General features: G+C 43.7%; 1 non-coding gene across 1 annotated transcript; it reads left to right on the plus strand.

The window, feature by feature from the left end:
• Positions 1 to 10762: 10762 nt before the first annotated feature.
• Positions 10763 to 10835, plus strand: Trnaa-ggc (transfer RNA alanine (anticodon GGC)). Its single transcript has one exon. It is a non-coding gene; the product is annotated as a tRNA-Ala (tRNA).
• The last annotated feature ends 3352 nt before the right edge of the window (positions 10836 to 14187 follow it).

Below are 14187 nucleotides of genomic sequence, written 5' to 3' on the forward strand. Positions count from 1 at the left end.
AAAGAAAGAAAAAAAGGTGGTGGTGATGGGTAAGCCCAACTGATTCTATAACTGTCATTATAACTTGCCAATTGTTCAAGACACCTCTATTCCATCTGGGAAGTTTTCATGAGACTTCTCATCAGAGGCCTTGGGTAGTATAACGAACCTTGTCAACAACTGCATTATAGCAGAACCACAAGGTCAACAGTATATTCCCAGGATATAAATGGAAATTTGCCAAGCCTAGTGTGTGAAAGAGATGTTTATTAAGTGCTTATTACACCACTGACTCATAGCAGGTTTGATTCAGTTTAACACTGAGTTCTGTCTCTTGGAAAAGCCACAGTAGCCAGGGACCACTTTCATGCAAACCAAGAGTTAGCCTCTGTGGGGTGCCACAGGGCCACCCCTGTACCATAATGTCAGGAAACACCATCTACTCTTGATCGATGTGACACATGCTTCCTGGAGGTGTGCAGTGCTCAAATTACACAGCTGTAGGAAGCAGCCCTAGTGTGACCAGAGGCAGCTAAAGGCATTCCCAGAATTCTATGAAGGCAAGAAGGTGGTTTCCCAGAGGCCAATTTGAGCACTGTTATCAAAAGGAGGGTGAAGAAATGCTGGGAGACAAAGTAACAGATGTTCAACTCCTACCACGAAGGACAAATTTTATACCAACTCCCCACTATGAGTAATTGTTATGTACTGCAAACATGTACTAATAAAACAAATTCCAGATGGAAATAAGGTATGAGTTCTGCACATGTGTGCATGTGTGTGTGTGTGTGTGTGTGGTGTACTGGGGATTGAACACAGGGCCTTGACACTGAGCTACATCCCCGGGCCTTTTTAAATTTAAATTGCCCAGAGTAAGCTTGTATTTGTGATCCTCCTGCCGCAACATCCCAGAATGCTGGGAATACAGGCCTGTGCTACCACACCCAGCTCCTTTATTCTTTAGTCCTGCAAACTTCAAAAGGAATTCCATTGTGTTTCCCTCTACCATCAAATCTGTGATTTGTTTTAGGCAAAAGGGCAGAAGTGGATTATATAGACCCTATCCTTTCTCTTCTTTCTTTCTAAAACTTCATCCTCTTCCCAACTGGAAGGATCTTTGAGGTCATTAAAGGACAGGTGTTTGGGAACATAATCATTAATGTAAGCTTTAACTGCTGTAATAAGGAGGACACAAAATACAGTGGTTTGAAGAAAACAGTTTATTCACTCTCATGTGACTGTCTCCAGGTCAGTGGCTCAGCTTGGGGGTAGCTGTGTCCTCCATGCTCATTCACTGTCCTAGGTCCTTTTGTGGTTTCTGTCCTGGTGTTATACTCACTGCCATTGTCAGAGCTTGGTCACAGCACATCTGTGTTCACAGAAGGAGAAAGAGCAGCCAGGCAGGAGGTGCCCCACCTCTTCTGTTCCCATGGCATTTGTGACAGAAATGTGGCCGCATCACAACAGTCACTAGGAAGGGTGGGATGTTGTCTCAAGTTGGGGGATCAACTTGTGCCTGGCTTAAACCACTCCTGTGGAAGAAAGGGGGAATGCGTCTCAGTGAATACAGGTGTCCCGAAAAGTCTGCGGGGGGAGGTGGTTTCAAGACCTCGGCAGATGCTCTGACAAAATGGCAGACAATGTCTGCATAAACCTGTGCATATCCTCCTGTTTACTTTAAATCATCTGTCATTATTTATGGGAGGGAGGAGGGGAAGAGAAGAAAACTAATAATGAAGATGTGCTATGAACATGTACCAACTCTGAACAGTGAATATAGTTACGAACAATGAATGCAAACATGTACTCATAAAATTTAAAAGTTTAAAAAATTATAATATAAATAGTTGATACACTGTATTGTTTAGGGAATGATGACAAAAAAGTCTATACATGTTCAGAACAGACATAATTTCTTTTTTGGTGGTACTAGGGCTCGAACTCAGGACCATGAGCTTGCGAGGCAGGCGCAGTGCCACTGAGCTAAATCCTTGGCCCCGGACATAATTTTTTTTCAAATATTTTAGATCCACAGATGGTTGAATCCAAGGATGCACAGGGCTACTGTACCAAGCTGGTTCTTCCTGCTTTTGTCTCCTTTCCAAGCATTTTTATCTCTCAAACTTAGAAATTGAAATTTTGATGTTTCTTTCCTTGGATCTCTTTCTGAAAACTTGACCCAGCTATAAATGGTGGTCCTATGTATCTATCACAGTCCTAATGTGGAGCATCCCAAGGTTAAAGGTATATGAAGAAAAGTGTATCAGTCAAGTGCATAGTCAGCCCTCCAGAGGACACTGAAGAGTGACTAACTCTGGTTGGGGAGCTGGGAAAGAAGAGATGCTGCTGAGATGGGCTGTGAAAGGAAAAATAGCTCTTTAAGGGAAAAAGAGAGCAAATGGCATTTGACACCCAGGAAATGGCATGTGCGAATTCTAGTATATGCTACCAAGATACATCATGTAAAGGTACACGATCCCAATGATGAATGTAACTGTATTTTATACCTAAAATGTACCAATAAACTTAATGAAAAAATTCTAGTATACGCTTTCACTGTAAAATTTTTTTTCTATTTTCATGACTTTGTTTTCTTCTTCTCTCTCTTTCTTTCTCACATCCTTACACTCATAAATAGGCCATGTAATTGTTAGAATTCTTGTTTGCAGGTGAGAACACTCACCTCGAAGTGGTTTAAACAAATATCAGGGATGTGGAGTTTCACCTAATTAAAAAGTTCAAGGGTAATGGCCACACATGACAAGCCCACAGCCAACATCACTCTGAATGGAGAAAAACTGAAAGCATTTCCCCTAAAATCAGGAATGAGATAAGGATATCCACTCTCACCACTCCTATCCAATACTGTAAGTTTTAGCTAGAGCAATTAGACAAGAGAAAGAAATAAAAGAGATACAAGTAGGAAAAGAAGTCAGATTATCCTTGTTTGCAGATGTACTTTAAAAAACCATAGAGAGCCAGGGATTTAGCTCAGTGGTTCTGCCACCTGCCTCTCAAGCCCAAGGTCCCAAGTTCGATCCCCGGTACCAAAAAAAAAACCCATAGGGATTGAGGTCCTGAGTTCAAGCCCCAGTACAAACAAAACAAAACAAAACACCCCTAGGGATGAATCTCACCAAAGAAGTGAAAAACATCTACAGCAAAAATGTAAGAACACTAACAAAAGAAACTGCACTTGATTTTAGCCTAAAGGTTGAGAAGCAATGAAGAAAGAAATTGAAGAAGACAGAAGATAGAAAGATCTCTCATGTTCATGGATTGGCAGAATTAATATTATTGAAATTGGCCACATTACCAAAAGTGATTTATTTACAGATTCAATGCAATTTCCATCAAAATATCAATGGCATTCTTTACAGAACTAGAAAAAACAGTCCTAAAATTTAAAATTCATATGGAAACATTAAAGACTCAGAATAACTAAACCAGTCCTAAGCAAAAAGAGTAAGGCTGGAGGCATCACAATACCTGATTGCAAACTATACTACAAAGCCATAGTAACAAAAACAGCATGGTAGTGGAATAAAAATAGATATATAGGTCAATGGTATAGAATAGAGAACACAGAAACAAACCCACACAACTACAGCTATCTGATTCTGGACAAAAAATCCAAAAACATACATTGCAGAAAAGACAGCCTCTTTAACAAATGGTGCTGGGGAAATTTGAATAATCACTTGTGGCATATTGAAACTAGATCCTTCTACTATACCTCACTGTGTACAAAAATCAATTCAAAATCAAAGACCTAGGTATAAGACCAGAAAGTTTGAAACAGCTAAAAGAAAACATCTATCATCAAGAATACAAAAGATAGGGGCTGGGGGTTTAGCTCAGTGGTTTTGTCACCTGCTGCACAAGTGCAAGGACCCGAGTTCGATCCCCAATACCCCCCCCCCCCAAAAAAGAATACAAAAGACAACAAATGCTGGTGAGGATGTGGGGAAAAAGGAACCATTTTACACCAGTGGTGGGAATGTAAATTAATACAGCCACTCGGGAAACCAGAATGGAGGTTTCTCAAAAAACTAAAAATAAAGCTACCATTTGACCCAGCTATACCATTTGTTGGTACATACCTAAGGGAACTGAAGTTGGGAGACTATAGGGATACCTGCATGCCTGTGTTTATTGTGGCACAATTCACAATGGCCAAGACATGGACCCAGCCTCGGTGCCCATCACCAGATAAATGGATAAGGAAAATATGGCATATATACACAATGGAATATTATTCAGCCATAAAGAAGAACAAAAATTCTATCATTTGCAGGAAAATGGATATATCTGGAGAACATCATAGGAGCAAAATAAGCCAGACTAGACAGATGTTGGATGATTTCCCTAATATGTGGAATTTTTAAAAGATGACATGAAAGTAGAAAGAACACTATTACTACACAAGAGGAAGGGGGAGTGGAAGGAAGGGGTAAGGGAGGGTATTAGAGGGGGAGGGTACATTTACAATATATTACATACATTGAACCCCAATACTTTCTTTTTTTTTTTTTTTTTGGTACCAGGGATCGAACTCGGGTCCTTGTGCTTGCGCAGCAGGTGGCAAAACCACTGAGCTAAATCCCCGGCCCAAACCTCAATACTTTATAAAAATTAATAGGCACTAATAACAAAAGGAAAAAAGATGAAAAAAACTAAAGAATAATTTAAGACAATGGTAGACTTGGAGGCCCAAACAGTGGTGCCATACCCTAGGCTTCCTGCATCATCTGGCTCAGCCTTGCTCTATTGCTCTATGTTCTGTTCATACTCCATTTTGTGCCAAAATGGCTGCCCACATCATCAAGTCTAAATCATCTCACTACAAATGGCTGGGGAGCTTGGTTCAGATTAGGTCATGTGATCATCTTTGAGATACTCTGATTGGCTACAGATGAGACACATGCTCACCCCTTTGGCAACAGGATTGGAGTCAAACTCTAAAGCATAGGGACTGAGAACTATGAGGGAGGGGTTTCCCAAGGGAAAAATTTGTTACCAAAGTAGGGTGAATGGAGCTTTGGCCACAAAAGTTGTGTCCACTTCTATGGAGTGGGATGCTGGGAACACTTAAGCCTTGATCGTTGGGATCTCAGATCAGTGGCACCTATTAGTGGACCAAACTCTGAGGTACAGAGCTCAAAGGTCACTCGGCATTTTCATTGGATAGATGAGAATAAGGAGACCAGAGATGGTGCGGGACCTGTCTTAGGTCACAAGTTGAGGCTGAGCTGGGATTAAACCTAGGTGATCTGAAGGCCAGAACCAGGTTCTGTGGGCCTGGAAGCTGCCACATCCATCAGCTCCCTCATATCTGCTTGTTTCCTTGTATATTTTTACAAGATTGTTAATTAGCAGCTATAAAGCTCAGCAAACATTTTGATAGGCTTTAAAAGCTCATGAAAACAGCATTACATTTTAAGGCATGGTTTTCTGATTAACCTAATTAACTGTCAGCCTCACATCCTGCTGGTTTCCAGACAAGGGGAGCTGCACCTCTCTCATCTTCTGATTCAGCCCCAGTGGACAGGGCTTGGGGCTCTCACTGTCACAATCTCCAAGCCAGAAAAGCAGCCGCTTGTGGCCTGAGATGTGGGTTGCTGGAGGCAGTACCTAGATGCCCAGCGTTGTGCTGATTTACTTCTCTAGATAATCTAACTCCAGGACAAAGACACTGGTTTGGAAAAGCACCAGATTAAAACAAGCAGGTAGGTGACTGGCCAGCTCAGCCCACGACTATCCCAGATCAAGGTGCAGACACATTTGCAGGGGACTTTCCCTCCTTTTCCAGAGACATGTCCTCCCTCACAACCCTGGCCATGAGACCATGCCTCTCCCAACGCCTGATGGACTTAGGTGGACAATTGACCCAAAGATGGCTCAGCCCCTCTGATCTCAAAAAGATGGGCCAACTGCAAGCAACTCTGGGGATGGAGAAATGGAACCAGGGGACATGTATGAATTCACTAGGACTGTTATAACACAGTGCCACAGACTAGAAGGCTTAAACAGCAGGGCTTCTCACAACTCTGGAGACCAGAAGTCTAAGATCAAGGGATACCGGGTGTGGTGGTGCATGCCTGTAATGGCAGCATTCGGCTGAGTGCTGAGGCAGGAGGATTGCCACAAATATGAGCTACACAGTAAGGCTACACAGTAAGCTCAAGGCCAGCCTCAACTACATAGTGAGATCTTGTCTCAGAAAACAAACAAACAAAACAGACCAAGCAGTAGCAGAGTTGGCTTCTCCTAAGGCTTCTCTCTTTGGCTTGTTGATGGTGCCTTCCCAGTGTGTCCTCACATGACCTTCTCACATGCTTGAGATCCTTGGTGTCTCTTTGTGTCTGAATTTCCTCTTACAAATATACCAGTCTGATTGGATCGGAGGTCCCCAACATTCTCATTTTAAGTTATTCACTTCTTCAGAGGCCCTCTCTCCAAGCCAGGTGTGATGGTGCATGCCTGTAGTCCCAGAAATCAGGAGGCTGAGAGGAGGATTGTGAGTTTTCAGCCAGCTTGGATTATGTAGCAAGACCCTGTGTTGGGCTGGGGATTTAGCCCAGTGGTTTCACCGCCTGCTGCGCAAGCACAAGAACCCGAGTTTGATCCCCTGTACCAAAAAAAAAAAAAAAAAAAAAAAAGACCCTGTGTCAAAAAAATCAAAAACACACACTCTGAGGTACTGGGGTTAGGACTTCAACACAAATCTTGGGAAGACACAATTTCTAGAGTGAAAAGGGCTTGTGATAAACATTTACATGGCATCAGGCTGGCTGGGGCCAGGGAGCAGGCGTGGTTAGTGCTCCACCCATATCTGTGAGGGCCGCAGCTCCATGCCCTGAAGATGTTACTGCAAATACCTGGGACCTGCCACTTTTCACCCGAGGGCTTTCACCTGGCTGCCTTCTCACTGGGACACATTCACCTACATTCGGGGAGCCAGAGCACCTGAGTGTCCGTGCCCAGGGAACAGACCCCCAGTAACGGCTGATGGGGTATAGTCTGAAGCTCCCTTGCCCTTAGGTGGGGTAACTCTGGCCCATTTTCCACGCTGTCTCCAGAGTCCACTGGTGGGATTTAGTTTCCCCTGTCCACCTTGGTACTTGGATTTGTCATGCACCCCTCTTTCCCTGTTTCATTTTCCTACATCCTTATCTGTGTTGCCTGGGATCACCTCCCATGTAAAAGACTTGCACTTGGATCTTAGTGTCCAGGTCTGCTTCTGGGGAAACCTGAACACGGGTGCATGTGGACATCATGTCAGAGTGTGAGCAGGGGAAGCAGGCAAGGAGGGGAGGGAGAAAGACATGCACTCCAACAGAGGAACACAGTTCAAGATCCTGAGGCTCTAGATCTGGTCCCTGTGAGCACTGCCCTGCCTCTCTCCTCCTTCACTCTCCAAGTGATCTTATAAAGCGGGAAGCAGTTGTTCTAGAACTTACAATAATTTAGCTATGCCCTTGTCCAGGTACAGCAGATTATCTTTAACTCTTCCAGAATCTTCTCTGAAATACGCAGTTATAAGGTGAGTGGGTCTTCTGCTCTGGAGGAAATGTGTGCTACTGACAACATTTTGTGGCATCATACATGTGCCTTGAAAAATGAATCCATGGCGTATAGAGCTACACCTGGGAAGAGTTGGGCAAATCTGCGAGTGGCCCAGAAGCTACCTGGAAGGTTGGAAATTGAGGCCCAGTGCCCTTTTATCTGGAGATGAAACATGATCACAACCTATTTGATTAGTTGGGATGATCCTGACCAAGGCCCCCAAAATAAAGGCCATAAAGATCCAGGGGGAAAATGTAGAGGAAGTCAGCACTAATGATCAGTGCTAAAAACCAATGATTTTACTTTTTTTCTTCTAACCATTGCCTTGGGCATGTTATTTTACTGCTCTCAATAGAGCTTCACCCAAGGACTAAAATCAGACCCTTAAAAACAAGATCTCAGGGCCAGGGATTGAGCTCAGTGGTTCTGGTGCCTGCCGTGCAAGCTCAAGGTCCTGAGTTCAATCTCTGGTACCAAAAACAAAAAAACAAGACCTCAAAGTTAAAAGTCTTTCAGGATCATAAAATTATAGTTCTGAAATCTGAACATCTACTCCTTCAGTTCTTCCTATAGAATTTCTTAGATTTTTGGCCTGATGAGGGAAGAATGGGCCCCACTGGGTCTGGGGTCAGAGAGGGGTGGAGGGGGGCAGCAAGGGTCTTCACTGTATAGGGCGCTGCAGATGGGTATGCACCCCAGATGGAGGGGAAAATCTCAAAAGCAGGGTTCAGCCCTTCAGTCAAGGACAACACGACATTTATTATAATGGTGATGGTGAGCGTGCTGATGGGCTTAACATCTCCGGTTTACAGAAAAGAAAACTTCATGCTCAGCAGGGCTGAGTGTCAAGTCCAAGGAGTAAAATCAGACCCTAAAAATATGAGGTAATGATCAGCAGGCAGGATGATTGGGGACCGACTAGAAAATGGAGTCCTCTTTGGGTCAGTGAGCTGTGTGTCACTCAGGTTGTGAACATTTTTGAGGGGGCCAGAACTCAGCTGGGGAGACAAACTGACTCTGGGAAAGGGCTAGTTCTGGTGGTTTGAGGCCTAGCAGGACTAAATAAGATTTTCCTTCCAGTGGCTTCCATCTTTCATCATCCAGCATGTCCCAGCCCTCAACCTACTTGACACTTGTCTGATGGATTTCGATTGATGCCTCAAAATTGCAAAACTAGAGCTGGTTCTCCCTCCTTTCTCTCCCACTCACCTTCAAGAATTTAATGAGTTTGTCTAGGTTATAATGTTTTATTCAAGTCCAGTGTGGTGGTATCACTGAGGGAGTAAATCCTACTGATAGAAGTTGAGTGTAATGTAAAATAGTAATTAATCTCTGTTGTGGAGAGTAAGAAAATTAACAAACCATCATTCAAATATTTATCAGTAGAAGACACTGGACAGATATCCTTGTTCTACGACTGGGGGCAATTAGAATAAAAGTAAATATCTTGTTCTTAGGTGGAGGTTGGGTGGGCTCAGCAATGATTCCAGGGGTTAGGGGTCCAGGGCTGTCCCTGGGGAGTGACACCTGTGGGCTCTTAGACAGGTTAGAAGGCCTTAGAAGTTCTTGATTATTCTGAATTTTTCCCTACAAAGGCTGGGTCATTTACACAGACATCACCAACTACCTCCCCCACCTTCCTCCACCTAAGACCTAGATAAAAGTGACTATAAAGGTTGGGACTTTAAAGAGAAGTGTTTGACTGTAAAGGTTGGCACTTGAGGAGAAGAGTCTAGACTTTCCCAACTGTGTGAGATTACTTCCCACTGGGCATGTTATTTTAATAACATGGATGGCCACCAATTCCTCCCATCCATGGACATGCTTGTTGCTCTTCCTGTCAAGAGGTGGCGCCATTTCCCCTTTCTGGAATCTGGGCTGGCCTCGAGACTTGCTTTTGCTCTCTACTGTGCCAATTCCTGGCCTGGACCTAAGAGGCCTGGCAGCATCTGCTCTCTTAGAGACCTAAGCCACTGAGAAGAAGTCCAAGCAATTTGCTGGAGAATGAAGACCAAATACCCCCTGCTGTTCCAGTCACCCCTGTACAGCCCAGGCTGTGAAGAACAGGAGGTAAAGGAAGGGGCCACAAAGGCAGGGCAATAGGAGAAGTTTAACGCTGATACTCAGGACTTTCCTACTGTGTCTAGAAAGCTCCAGCCCTTCTGCCCTCTTCCTAGCTGAATGTGTGAGTGACCCTACAAACATCCAGTGGAGCACAAGTTCCCTGCTGTGTCTGGCCATCCCTTGGAATAGTAAAAAAAAAAATCACAAATCATTATTTTAAGTTTCTAAGGTCTGGAGTGGAGTGGCACAGGACAATTGGGACACCAACTATTCTAGGACTGCAATCTGGCTTCTCCCTGCCACTTCCAATGTTGCCAAACTTGGGAATCCAGACTGACACCCAGATTGGCCCTCATGAAGCTGACTTCCTGTCAAGAATGCTCTGTTTGCCTGCTCATGAGCTCCAAACCAAGCTCATTCATTCTTCAACAAATCCTGACTCAGAGCTACTACTTAAATCAAGCCCCTTATTGGCTACTGGGGATTTAGAGACACATTTCTAGCCTCCAAGTCCAAAGGGGAAATGGACAAGAAGGTAACATGCTAAAATTCAGGGTACAAAGTGCTGAAATAGTAGCCAGCCACAGAGTCATGGGAGTCTCAGAGGTGGAGTGGAGGCTGGGGATGTTGCTCATTGGTAGAGCACATGCTTAGCTTGAATAGGGCTCTGGGTTTGATCTCCAGCAGTGGGAAGTTTAAAAAGAGCATGGGGGTGGTAGCCATGCCCAGGTGGTCTTCATGGGGAGGGGTATCGGAGTGTATAGTAGAGAGTTGCCCAGGAGGGTCATTTTCATGTCTTTGGGATTCTATGCTGTCCCCTGTGGCCTTTCTCAATGCTGCTGCTGTCCCCTGCCCTGAGCCTCCCTTCTATGCCTTCCTCTAAAGATTCTGACCTCACCAGAGCTGGGTTTTGTGCAGGATGATTTGATGGGTGATGATGGGTTGCATTGGGAGGAACTAGGGAGATCCAGCTAGGGAAAGGGAGCGCAGTGACAAAGAGGGTGCATGATTAAGGTGAAAGAACTGTGGCAGAAAGGGACCAAGACCTACAGTCAGGATGGAGAGCATAAGATCCAGAGGTACCAGGCAACCATCCCAAAGTGCACTGGCTCCCAGATTTGTCTGGGATATTAAGAAGTTAGAAGGAGTCTGGGGCTATAGCTCAGTGGTAGAGCATTTGCCTGGCATGCACAAGGCCCTAGGTTCAATCCCTGGTACCACATACATACAAAGTTGGAAAGAATGTAAATGTTTATCAGTGGGAAAATAGCTGCATAAATTATAGTGCATCCTTACAACTGAATAGTATAGAGAAGCTAAAATAAATGAACTCAGCTACATATGGCAATAGGGGTAAGTCTTACAAACACATCATTGCATTAAAAAAGTTGTATATCCTGAAAAAATAAAGAAAATAAAAGTTGCATAATGATATGCACAGTAAAAGAAATCACCTGTTCTCTTAAAAACTCATAAAATAATACATCTCACAAAAAAATAATACATCTCATATAAAATACGTGAATATATATGTATATAGAATTTTTTTCAGTCCAAAGGATGGTACCCAGGGCCTCTTGAATGCTAAGCAAGTGCTCTACCATTAAGCAACACCTGCAGCCCTTTAAATATATTTTCCAAAGTTCTAGGAGCTACTTGACAAATCCAGTATTGGGAAGGAAGCCATGGACTAGGACTGTGGGGCATGAGTAACAAGACTTGTGCATTCTCTATAATGTTGTATTAATTTAAAAGACACAGTTGTAACTGATACAATTAAATACTAATTAAGTGGAAAATAACAAATTAAGGATTTGATTCACAGGCATTGTCACTCCCCCAAGATAGTCATTTCAGATCTCTATTGTAGGCACATGACGGATCTTGTATCCTCAAATTGTCATGGCAATCCTTAGGGTTGAGTGTGACTATTCTTGCACAGATAAACAGCATGAGGCTCAGAAAGGTCAAATAAGTAGTCAAGATCACACAGCATATAAATGGAAGGATTTGAACGCAAACCTGTCATATTCCAAAAGCTCTACCCTCTCCTCTATACCCAGGAGCAAGAAGAGAACTGATAGGTGTGGAACCAACTGGGAGCCTTTAGAGAAGCAGGTGTCACTGGTCCTCAGGGATACTGATGGGAGTGACCCAGGGTGTGCCTGGGGTTTGATTTGCTTTTTCCTCTTAAAGTTATGACTCTATATTTTGCCAGGCTTGAGGATAGCAGCCTTTACTTGAGGTCAGCTCATATGCCCTGGACCAGCCATGTTGCATGTGTGGTTGATCTTGCTTGTCAACTTGATTGGATTAAGGGACTGCTAGATAGATGACTGGATCGTGAGGGCTGTAACTTCTCCAGTGGATTATTCATTGGTGAGATCATAATTTAATGGCATTATTGGGAAGTGATAGCAAAGAGAGGTGAGACATGGTTGGAGGGAGGAGATCACAGAGGTGGGACCTTCAGGTCCCCAGCCTCTTCCTCTCTGTCTTTCCCCATTCTCTCTTCCTGGCTGCCATGAGATGAGCAGCTTTACTCCACCATGCCCTTCCGCCATGATGTTTCTCCTTGGAGTGAGGTGACTATGGACTGAAACCTTTGAAACCATGATCTAAAATAAACCCTTCTTCCTTTAAGTTGTGTATATTAGGTATTTTGTCCCAGCATGGACAGGTAACTGACCAAGTAGGTGATCCTTCAAGTGTGCTCCATCTTATAAAAGTGCTGTTGGCCGGGGATTTAGCTCAGTGGTTTTGCTGCCTGCTGTGCAAGCGCAAGGACCCAAGTTCGATCCCTGGTACCAAAAAAAAAAGTGCTGTCCTTCTGGACTGTGATTCTGTGAAAAGTAAAAGTAAATGTTTTATTCAACTCTGGGATGTATTTAAAAAAAGAGGCTCACAGAGCCAGTGTCAAATTTGTATTCCCACTTTCTCACTGCTTTTTATTAGAGAATGCAAGACATGTTCTTCAAGAAAAAATTACCACCAGTAATAATTTAATGAATTTTAAAGTCAATGTTTCCCAGACCCCAGGCATTTGAGAGCCTCCTTCACATTTACCATAAGTTTGTATCACTGCTATTAATTTACTTAGTATTTTATTTAAATCAACTTTTTCATAAACTTGAAATTGTTTATTTTAAGACAACTATATATCATCACTAAAAATGAAAATTGAAAGTACTTATAATAAATACATAACTATAAAAATAAAACATGGTTACTTTGGGTCTTAGCTAAGTTGATCTCTTATTCCACCATTGATATGATTCCTATATTTTGAGAAATGGTTATAAATACTAAATTTAAAAGGCTAAAACCTTTAGATGATCCTAATGAATCTTAGGTTATCTCTCACCTGGATTATTACAATATCCTCCCAACTGATCTTGCTCTTTTTACCTTCAGCCCCCTCACCCCCCACCTACCTTCCTTTCAGCAGCCAGAGTAAGCCTTTAAAAATGTACATCATCCCAGCAATCAGGAGCCTAAGCCAGGAGGAGGGCGAGTTGGAGGCCACCTTAGCCTACATAGTTAGACCCTGTCTCAAAACAAAACAAACAAAAACTATCCCATCAGATCATGTCATTTTTCCAGCCAAGCCCCTCCAGTGGCTTTCGTCTCATTCACAGTAAAAGCGTAGAACCTACTATGTCTAATAGCCTCACCACTCAAAGTGTGGTCCATGGACCAGCTGATCATCAATATTACCTAGTAGCTTGGGCCAGGGATTTAGCTCAGTGGTTCCAGTGCCTGCCTCGAAAGCACAAGGTCCCGGTACCAAAAAAAAAAAATTACCTAGCAGCTGATAGAAATGCAGGATCTCAGGCCCCACCCTAGATCTACTGAATTAGAACCTGAATTTTAAGAAGCTCCCCAGTGATTCATGTGCAATCCTACAAGCTCTCCCTTCAGTCCCTGTCACTGTCAGCCTCTCCTACCACTCTTTCCCTCTATCTGCTCCAGCTACCTTGTCTCCTCTCAGCTGTTCCTCAGCCACACCAGACTCACTCCTGCCTCGGGGCTTTTGCACTTCTTGTTTCTTTTGCCTTGAACACTTGCTAGAACCGGGGTTCCCCAGAAAGCAGAGCCAGAAGCAAAGCTTATGTTTCTTGCATGTGTTTACTAGGGCTTTCAATCACAAGGCAGGGGGACAAACAAGTGCAAGGGTGCATCAGCAGGCAGGTCACCACTTGCTATTAACATGACTGATTGTTAGATCTCATGGAAATGTCTTTTGAGAGATGACACAATTGATGCCACTAGGGACAATCCACCCAAGGGAAGGGATGGGGAGGAATTTATCTACTGGCTTCTGCTCCCATAGGGCAAAGTTTCACCCTGCAGAGCATTAACTCCTCTGCCTTCCCTTATAGCTCCCAACAGGGGAGATGGTCCCATCTTGTTTCCCAGCTCAGAGTCAATAGAGAATCTCTGGGGCAGGAGGCAAGAGGGAGGTGGCCCAGACATGAGGTCAATCAAAACCTGCACAGAGCATGTAATATTAAGCTGGAACAAGTGGCCAAATCATGGAGCTGGGGGGACCTGGAGTGTGCATGAGCCACCACC

The sequence above is a fragment of the Heterocephalus glaber genome, unplaced genomic scaffold (genome assembly GCF_053883595.1).
Source record: "Heterocephalus glaber isolate CG9 unplaced genomic scaffold, H.glaber_assembly_v1.0 deba00001532, whole genome shotgun sequence".
NCBI lineage: Eukaryota > Metazoa > Chordata > Mammalia > Rodentia > Bathyergidae > Heterocephalus > Heterocephalus glaber.